This window comes from Bufo bufo, chromosome 6 (assembly GCF_905171765.1).
Source record: "Bufo bufo chromosome 6, aBufBuf1.1, whole genome shotgun sequence".
Taxonomy (NCBI): Eukaryota; Metazoa; Chordata; class Amphibia; order Anura; family Bufonidae; genus Bufo; species Bufo bufo.
Window position 1 is genome coordinate 258983974 of NC_053394.1, and position 10130 is coordinate 258994103.

A 10130-nucleotide genomic window follows, 5' to 3' on the forward strand; every position below is an offset into this window, starting at 1 on the left:
AAATCATGTCTCTATTAAAACAGTCATACTGGTCATTGTGAAGATGGTGTACAGAGGTGAACAGAGAAATAGTGCATTATTTCACAATTAGAGAAAGTCTTTGATACTGTCTAATAAAACAATTCAAAAGTATATCTTCAGAGTGATTTTTACACAGTACAAGATTACTTTAAAATACTTAGGGAGACATTTATCAAAGCAGATACGCCAGGTTTTTAGTATAAAAACATTGCATGAAGGCCAGTTGTGACTTTTTTTGCAACATTTCTGCAACATTTAGGAGACATGCAACTTTTCAAAGTGTGGTACATATTGTGGACTCTTGGTCTAGCCCTTGAAATTGTATACCTATTAAAATTTTAGATAGTCTACTATCTATCTTACTGGACACTTTAGCTTCTGGCTTCCACTCCACCAAGGCTGGGTACCTTGAAGGCACGTCTCAGGTGCACCACAGCAAACCACAATATGTATCTCCTTAATAGGTTTCCAGCACCATTCTGGGAGATACATACCTTCCTTCATATATGGGCATGACAGGGCATCCGCATTACCCTGTAGTTTTCCAGCTTGATGTTCCACCAAGAAATAAAAATTCTGTAAGGAGAGAAACCACCTGGTGACCCGAGCATTTCTCTCCTTGGAATTTCTCATTCAAACCAATGGTGAATGGTCCGTCACCAGGCGAAAATGTCGCCCCAGCAGGTAGTACCGTAAGGACTCGAAGGCCCACTTGATGGCTAGGCACTCCTTCTCCACTACACTATAGTTCTGCTGGGGTAAGCTTTCTACTGAAATAAGTGATGGATTGTTCATCTCCGTTCACTTTTTGAGACAGAACATCTCCTAGCCCTACTTCAGACGCGTCCTTAAAGTTGGGGTTGGACAGAATGGGCTGTTCACATACAGTAGGGACAATTTCAGGGCCTGAAATGCTTCTTCTGCCTAAAGATTCCACCGAATCCTGACTGACTTTCTTCCTTTCAGCAGATCGGTCAGGGGTGCAGCCCTCCCGGCGAAAATAAGGTATAAATTGCCTATAATACCCAGTTATGCCAAGAAATGCTTTAACTTGCTTTGTCGTGAGAGGTCGGGGCCACTTTTGAATGGCCTCGACTTTGTTTATTTGAGGTTTGATGATCCTACAGCCAATCATGTACCCCAAATAACGAGTCTCCTCTAGCCCTGTGGTACAATTTGGAGGATTTGCAGTTAAGCCCACATCTCGGAGTGAGTCCAGACTGCCTGCACATGGGACAAATGAGACTGCCAGTCGCTACTATGGATAATTTTATCATCCAAGTAGGCGGATGAGTACTTCCAATGAGGTTTTAAGACTATGTCCATTAGCCTGTGGAAAGTGGCGGGGGCCCCATGTAACCCAAAGGCAAAACGACAAAGTGGTAAAGTCCATCCGGTGTGACAAAGGCGGTCTTTTCTTTTGCTGACTCTGTCAGAGGTACCTGCCAATAACCCTTGGTTAAATCCAGCATTGTGAAGTACTGGGCCTGGCCCAGTCTTTCAATCAGCTTGTCAACCCGGGGCATTAGATAAAGGTTGAACTTCGACACTTCATTCAATTTCCGGAGATCGTTACAAAATCGTAACGATCTGTCCGGCTTTGGAATCAACACAATGGGACTAGCCCACTCGCTCTTGGATTCCTTGATATCTCCTAGGCTAAGCATATTCTGTACCTCTTCTTTAATAACTTGTCTCTGGGCCTCTGGCACACAGTACGGTTTCACTCGTACCCTTACCCTCGGTGACAAAGTCATGCTGGACCACCAATGTCCTGACTAGAGAGGTTGCGAACATAAAATTTTCTGTTCGCGAACGCCGAATGCGAATTTCTGCAAATATTCGCGAACGGGCGAACCGGGCGAACAGCCATAGACTTCAATAGGCAGGCGAATTTTAAAACCCACAGGGACTCTTTCTAGCCACAGTAGTGATGGAAAAGTTGTTTCAAGGGGACTAACACCTGGACTGTGGCATGCCGGAGGGGGATCCATGGCAAAACTCCCATGGAAAATTATGTAGTTGACGCAGAATGGGATTTTAATCCATAAAGGGCATAAATCACCTAACAATCCAATTTTTTTTGAACAACGTGGTTTAAAACATCCAGTGTGTGTATACGATCAGGTATGATGTTGTATCGATCAGGTAGTGTAAGGGTTACGCCCGCTTCACAGACATTGACAGACCAAACTCCCCTTTTAATGCACCGCAAACAACCGCAAACAGTCCATTTGCCCAACCGCAAACTCCCCATTTGTTCAAGGTTGGATACCAAGCTAACCATGTCCCGTTGATGTCATTGAAGGTTTCTTCCTCCACCCAGCCACGTACAACACCAAGGGTCCCCGAAAGGTGAATTGAATTGATTTTTCGAACGGGGAGATGGTTAAAAAAATGCTGGCTCCCTCCCCTTTGTTTGAATCCACGGTCACTGTGTCTGTGCCGTGCAATTTACTGCCCCACCCGATATGAGTGGTATTTTCTGTAGTTCTCTCTTCTCATCAGTTTAATCCCTGTTACGTCCCCAATATGGGGTCAATTTATTAAATAGATTTTTCGAATGGGGAGATGGTTAAAAAAAATGCTGGCTCCCTCCTCTTTGTTTGAATCCACACCACGGTCACTGCGTCTGCGCCGTGCAATTTACTGTCACACCTGATATGAGTGGTATTTTCTGTAGTACTATTCTCATCAGTTTAATCCCTGTTACGTCCCCAATCTGGGGTCAAATTATTAAATAGATTTTTCGAACGGGGAGATGGTTAAAAAAAATGCTGGCTCCCTCCTCTTTGTTTGAATCCACACCACGGTCACTGCGTCTGCGCCGTGCAATTTACTGTCACACCTGATATGAGTGCTATCTTCTGTAGTACTATTCTCATCAGTTTAATCCCTGTTACGTCCCATATCAGGCCGGGTACCTTCGACTGCCTTCACAGTGACAGACCAAACTCTGATACACCAAAATGAATTGATTTTAGGAACCGGGAGATGCAAAAAAGCAGCTTGGTCGGTCCTCTTACTCAGTCCCAAGTTGGGGCTCTGCGCGTGCACGGAGCAATGTGCTGTGACACCCTATATGAGTGGTGTCTTAACTAGTACTATTCCTTATCAGTTTAATCCCTGTTACGTCCCCTATCCGGGGACGTGTGTCGAATTGATTAACAATTGTCGAATTAACGAACCATTACGACATCCTGGAATAATTTAGTTCTGAGCTTTGTACTTGCTTTGTATTGGAATTGATGGGGATTTTTTAAATTGTATGCATTATTTCTAATAAACTATTAAGAGACTTTATTATGATTTTTTTATTTTATGTATTAAAAACCCACCCATACAACTTAAAAAAACTATATAAAAAAATGTATGTTTTTTCTATGAAAAATTATCCAGCCGATCGCTTTTGGTCTGATCATAATGAAGCAACGGCCTTATCATCTGGGGTGTGGCAACATTGCCAACACACTCATAGAGGTGATGATCGCTTCATTGTGATATGCAAGCCCCTTCACCACAACAAGGTAACGATCACGAAGGGGAATTGACACTTGTATGTGTTTTTTTGTTTTTGCAGCCACAGTGCAGCACCAGAGGCCAGAAAAATTAGGCATGTACACATGCCTGAAAAATAATGTTATTGTTGCAGCCGCTGTTGTAGCAGCGGCCGGAAAAATTTATGTTTTCAAGGCAGAAAGGTGACTAAAACATTGCGGCTTGAACCCTAGTTGGTGGCGGAGAATTCACGAAAGTCATCCGGTATGCAGACATTAAATACAGCAGAGTGGGGACCATTTTGAGGCCAAGGTATGTCATCAGGCCCTTTGTTAGTCAAACGTATCCCCCACTGTCAGTCCCTTCGGGATCCATGCCTCATTCATCTTAATGAAGGTGAAGTAATCAACACTTTTTTGACCGAGGCGACTTCTTTTGTCAGTGACAGCACTGAAGGTCCTTTCTGACAGGACACTTGAAGCGGGGCAGGCCAGAAGTTCTATTGCAAACTGGGATAGCTCAGGCCACAGGTCAAGCCTGCACACCCAGTAGTCAAGGGGTTCATCGCTCCTCAGAGTGTCGATATCTGCAGTTAAGGCGAGGTAGTCTGCTACCTGTCGGTCGAGTCGTTCTCTAAGGCTGGATCCCAAAGGGCTGTGGCGATGTGTAGGACTGAAAAAGCTCTGCATGTCCTCCATCAACAACACATCTGTAAAGCGTCCTGGCCTTGCCGCCGTGGTCGTGGTAGGAGGAGGATTACTTTCACCTCTTCCTCTGTTAGATTCCCGTTGTGCTGTGACATCCCCCTTATAAGCTGTGTAAAGCATATTTTTTTGTTTTGTTTTGAACTGCTGCATCCTTTCTGACTTTCGGTAAGTTGGTAACATTTCCGCCACTTTCTGCTTATACCGGGGGTCTAGTAGCGTGGCCACCCAGTACAGGTCGTTCTCCTTCATCCTTTTTATACGAGGGTCCCTCAACAGACATGACAGCATGAAAGACCCCATTTGCACAAGGTTGGATGCCGAGCTACTCATTTCCCGTTCCTCGTCCTCACTGATGTCATTGACGGTCTGTTCTTCACCCCAGCCACGTACAACACCACGGGTCCCAGATAGGTGACAACAACGAGCACCCTGGGATGCCTGCTGTGGTTGGTCTTCCTCCTCCTCAAAGCCACATTCCTCCTCTGACTCCTCTTTCTCACACTCCTCTTCCAGCGTTCCCACAGGTCCAGCAAGCGATGATGACAAGGCTGTTTCTGGTGGTGATGCTCATCTACAGCCTGATCCAGCACTCTTCGCAGGGCACGCTCCAGGAAGAAAACAAATGGGATGACTTCGCTGATGGTGCCTTCGGTGCGACTGATGGTGCCTTCGGAGCGTCCAGTAACGTGGCAAAAAAATTCCCATCTCCACAGAGGCTGTCCTAGCACCCCGGTCATACAAATACTCGTTGACGGCTTTTTCTTGTTGGAGCAGGCGGTCGAACATTAGGAGTGTTGAATTCCAATGTGTCGGGCTGTCGCAAATCAAGCGCCTCACTGGCATGTTGTTTCGGCGCTGAATGTCTGAAAAGTGCGCCATGGCCGTGTAGGAACGCCTGAAATGGCCACACACCTTCCTGGCCTGCTTGAGGACGTCCTGTAAGCCTAGGTACTTAGACACAAAGGGTTGTACGATGAGATTCAACACGTGTGCCATGCACGGCACATGTGACAACTTGCCCAAATTCAATGCCGCCAACAAATTGCTTCCATTGTCACACACCACTTTGCCGATCTCCAGTTGGTGCAGGGTCAGCCACTGATCCACCTGTACTTTCAGGGCGGACAGGAGTGCTGGTCCGGTGTGGCTCTCTGCTTTCAGGCAAGTCAACCCCAAGACAGCTTGACACTGTTGTATCCGGGATGTGGAATAGCCCCTGGGGAGCTGGGGGGATTCAGTTGATGTGCAGCCAGACGCCGCAGCAGAAGAGGACTCAGCCGAGGAGGTTATGGAAGAGGATGGAGTAGGAGGAGTAGGGGAGGTGGCAGTAGGCCTGCCTGCAAGTCGTGGCAGTGTCACCAACTCCGCTGTAGAGACACGCATTCCAGGCTTGTCAGCCGTCAGCAGGTTGACCCAATGCGCAGTGTAGGTGATATACCTGCCCTGACCGTGCTTTGAAGACCAGGTATCAGTGGTCAGATGGACCCTTGCCCCAACACTGTATGCCAGAGATGCCATGACTTTCTTTTCAATCACTGAGTAGAGGTTTGGGATTGCCTTTTTTGAAAAAAAAAATCGTCCGGGTACCTTCCACTGTGGTGTCCCAATAGCAACAAATTTTTTGAAGGCCTCAGACTCCACCAGCTGGTATGGTAAAAGCTGGCGGGCTAAGAGTTCCGTCAAGCCAGCTGTCAGACGCCGGGCAAGGGGGTGACTCTGGGACATTGGCTTCCTACGCTCAAACATTTCCTTTACAGACACCTGACTGTGGTCAGATGAGATGGAACTGCTGAAGGTGAGAGGCGGAGTGGCGGGTGGTTGAGAGGGGGCAAGGAGGACAGCAGTGGTTGACGTGGCTGAAGATGCTGGACTAGGAGGAGGATGGTGGCTTTGAGGTTGTGTGCTGCTTCTACTCGTCATCATGTGTTGATCCCATAGGCATTTGTGATGTGCGATCATGTGCCATCGCAAAGCAGATGTACCTAGGTGGGTGTTGGATTTCCCACGACTCAGTTTCTTTTGGCACAGGTTGCAAATGGCATCGCTGTTGTCAGAGGCAGATACACAAAAAAAAATGCCACACTGCTGAGCTTTGCAATGACGGCATTCTGGTGGTGGCAGCAGCATGTGTTGATTGGCGTGCTGTCTGGCTGACCCTGGGTGCCGATACATGCTATCTGACTGTGCCACTAGCTCCTTGCGACGACCTCCCCCTGCTTCCAACTCGTCTCCTCCATCTCTCTGTCTCCCCTTCTGAACTTTCCCCCTTTTCTTCTTCTCTTCAAGCGGGCACCCACGTGGCATCCACGGACACATCGTCATCATCAACCACTTCACTTGTATCTGACACCTCAGCAAAGGAAGCAGCAGCGGGTACAACATCATTATCATCATCACACTGTACGTCCATGTGTGTAATGCTGCCTGACTGTGACATATCCCTCTTATCTCCATCCTCTGACAATAATGGTTGCGCATCACTAATTTCATCCAAATGATGTGTAAATAACTCCTCTGAGGGATCAAGTGAAGCGGCTGTGGTGGCTGTGGTGGTAGTGGTGGTGGTGGCGGCGGCGGGCGGGAGAGTGGTAACTTGAGAGCAAGTGACCAAAGCTGAGCTGGAGGAGGATGGTGTGTTGAAGATTGGATGTCCTGTGTAAGCCAGTCAACTATTTTCTCAGAATTTTTTGGGTTCAGGGTGCGTGGCCTATGAACACTGGGCATTATTCCAGGGCCAGTGGAAATCACAGCACCACGAACACGACGACCCCTGCAGCGTGGCCTGCCTCTGCCTGTCATTTTTTTATTAGATAAGTGTTACTATGCGTGCAAGGTATATACCCTATATAAGTGGTGGGCAGTGGGCACAGTACAGTCTGTGTGGGCCTGACACACACTGGCTTGCAACTGTGGTTATATCACAGAAAAATATTAAATATAATTTTTATTTATCTGCGAGGTATTTGTGAGTGAATGACACCCTGTAACAGTATAAGTGGAAGTCTAGCCACTAGCCAGCGGACACAATACAGTCTGTGTGGGCCTGACACACACGGGCTTGCAAATGGGATTAGATCACAGAAAAATATTAAATATATATTTTTTTTATATGCAAGGTATTTGTGAGTAAATGACACCCTGTAACGGTATAAGTGGAGGTCTAGCCACTAGTCAGTGGCCACAATACAGTCTGTGTGGGCCTGACACACACGGGCTTGCAAATGGGATTAGATCACAGAAAAAAATTAAATATAATTTTTATTTATCTGCGAGGTATTTGTGAGTGAATGACACCCTGTAACGGTATAAGTGGAAGTCTAGCCACTAGTCAGTGGCCACAATACAGTCTGTGTGGGCCTGACACACACGGGCTTGCAAATGGGATTAGATCACAGAAAAATATTAAATAGAATTTTTTTTTAACTGCGAGGTATTTGTGAGTGAATGACACCCTGTAACAGTATAAGTGGAGGTCTAGCCACTAGCCAGCGGCCACAATACAGTCTGTGTGGGCCTGACACACACGGGCTTGCAAATGGGATTAGATCACAGAAAAATATTAAATATAATTTTTTTTTTATCTGCGAGGTATTTGTGAGTAAATGACACCCTGTAACGGTATAAGTGGAGGTCTAGCCACTAGCCAGCGGACACAATACAGTCTGTGTGGGCCTGACACACACGGGCTTGCAAATGGGATTAGATAACAGAAAAATATAAAATAGAATTTTTTTTATCTGCAAGGTATTTTCTGTCACCCTGTATGAATGGTGTGCACACAATACTGTCTGTGACTGAGCCTGCAGCCTCTCACACACGGGCAGACAACTGCAATATATGTATATATAAAATAAAATAAAAAAAGCAGACTGATGTACCAGCCCTGAAAAGGGCTTTTTGGGGTGCTGTCAGGACGCTGTCCTTACAGCACATGAGTCTGTGGACACAGATCACTGCCCTAGCTAACGCTTTCCCTATTGAATCAGCAGCAGCACTGTCCCTCCTCTCACTGAGAATGCAGATTCCGAATGAATCTAAAATGGATGCTGTCCGGGAGGTGGGAGGGTCTGGGGGGAGGGTCTGCTGCTGATTGGCTGGAATGTGTCTGCTGACTGTGAGGTACAGGGTCAAAGTTTACTCAATGATGATGTATAGGGGGCGGACCGAACATCGAATATGTTCGCCCGCCGCGGCGAATGCGAACAAGCTGTCACGGATGGTGTACAGGAAACAAGACAATACAATATAAACAATGACTCACTGGATCCACAACTAAGGAACAAAAGGGAGACCCCTGCATGAGACCTGCCGCTCTCCCTTATTGCTCAGCCTATGCGACCACCCCAAAGGTGGATGGGCGCATATCCACGTACCTCGACTATCTTACACCTGAAGACCCTACAATAGTGAGGGGATACGACCACCGGCTCCCTACACAGACACGGAGGGAGTCAGGGTCACCTGGATCCAGAAAACAGAAAATCATAAATACATAAACAGCACTTATCTTGCAGACGACTGGGGACTGTGGACTGAGAACTAGGAACAGCATGCACACACACTCCAGGAAGTTGTATCAGCCGCACACTACTGCATTCTGGGGAGGAACTTAAAGGGCAACAATCAGTCCAACTGCATGACAGCTGAGATAGACTAACGAGATGAGGAACTCAACCAAAACAAAGAAATTCAAGGAGGAGGATCTGAAAGGCTCCTGTCAGAGCTTCTCGGCTGTCTGGCTGTGACAGTACCCCTCCCTCTACGAGTGGACTCCGGACACTCAGAGCCCACCTTCTCAGGATGGGACCTATGGAAAGCCCTGATGAGACGAGAGGCCTTAATGTCCGTCACTGGGACCCACATCCTCTCCTCAGGACCATAACCCTCCCAATGAACGAGGTACTGGAGGGAACCGCGGACAAGACGAGAATCCACAATCCTAGAGACCAGAAATTCAAGATTTCCATCAACCATAATCGGAGGAGGAGGCAAAGGCGAGGGTACAATAGGTTGAACATAAGGTTTCAATAAGGACTTATGAAAAACATTATGGATCTTCCAAGTCTGAGGAAGATCAAGACGGTAGGCAACAGGATTGATGACAGACAGGATCTTGTAAGGCCCAATAAACCTAGGACCCAACTTCCAGGAGGGAACCTTCAATTTGATATTCTTGGTAGACAACCACACCAGATCACTAACATTCAGGTCCGGATCAGGCACACGTCTCTTATCTGCCACACGCTTATATCTCTCACTCATGCTCTTTAGATTATCCTGAATCTTTTGCCAAATAGATGACAAAGACGAGGAGAATCTGTCCTCATCAGGTAAACCAGAAGACCCCTCTCCCGAGAAAGTCCCAAACTGCGGATGAAACCCATATGCACCAAAAAATGGTGACTTATCAGAGGACTCCTGACGACGGTTATTTAAAGCAAACTCAGCAAGGGACAAAAAAGAACACCAATCCTCCTGATTCTCCGCCACAAAACAGCGCAGATATGTCTCCAGATTCGGATTGACGCGCTCCTCTGGCCATTCGACTGCGGGTGGAAAGCAGAAGAGAATGACAACCGAACCCCCAAGCGAGAACAGAAAGCCTTCCAGAATCTGGAAACCAACTGCGTGCCCCTATCAGAGACTATGTCTGAAGGAATACCATGCAATTTGACAATGTGGTCAATAAATGCCTGCGCCAGTGTCTTAGCATTGGGCAAACCAGGAAAAGGGATAAAATGCACCATTTTGCTAAAACGGTCCACCACCACCAGAATCACAGTCTTCCCTGAGGAACGAGGCAAGTCCGTTATGAAGTCCATGGACAGATGTGTCCAAGGACGGGAAGGAATGGGCAAAGGGAGGAGAGGACCTGATGGCCGTGAATGAGGGACTTTGGCACGA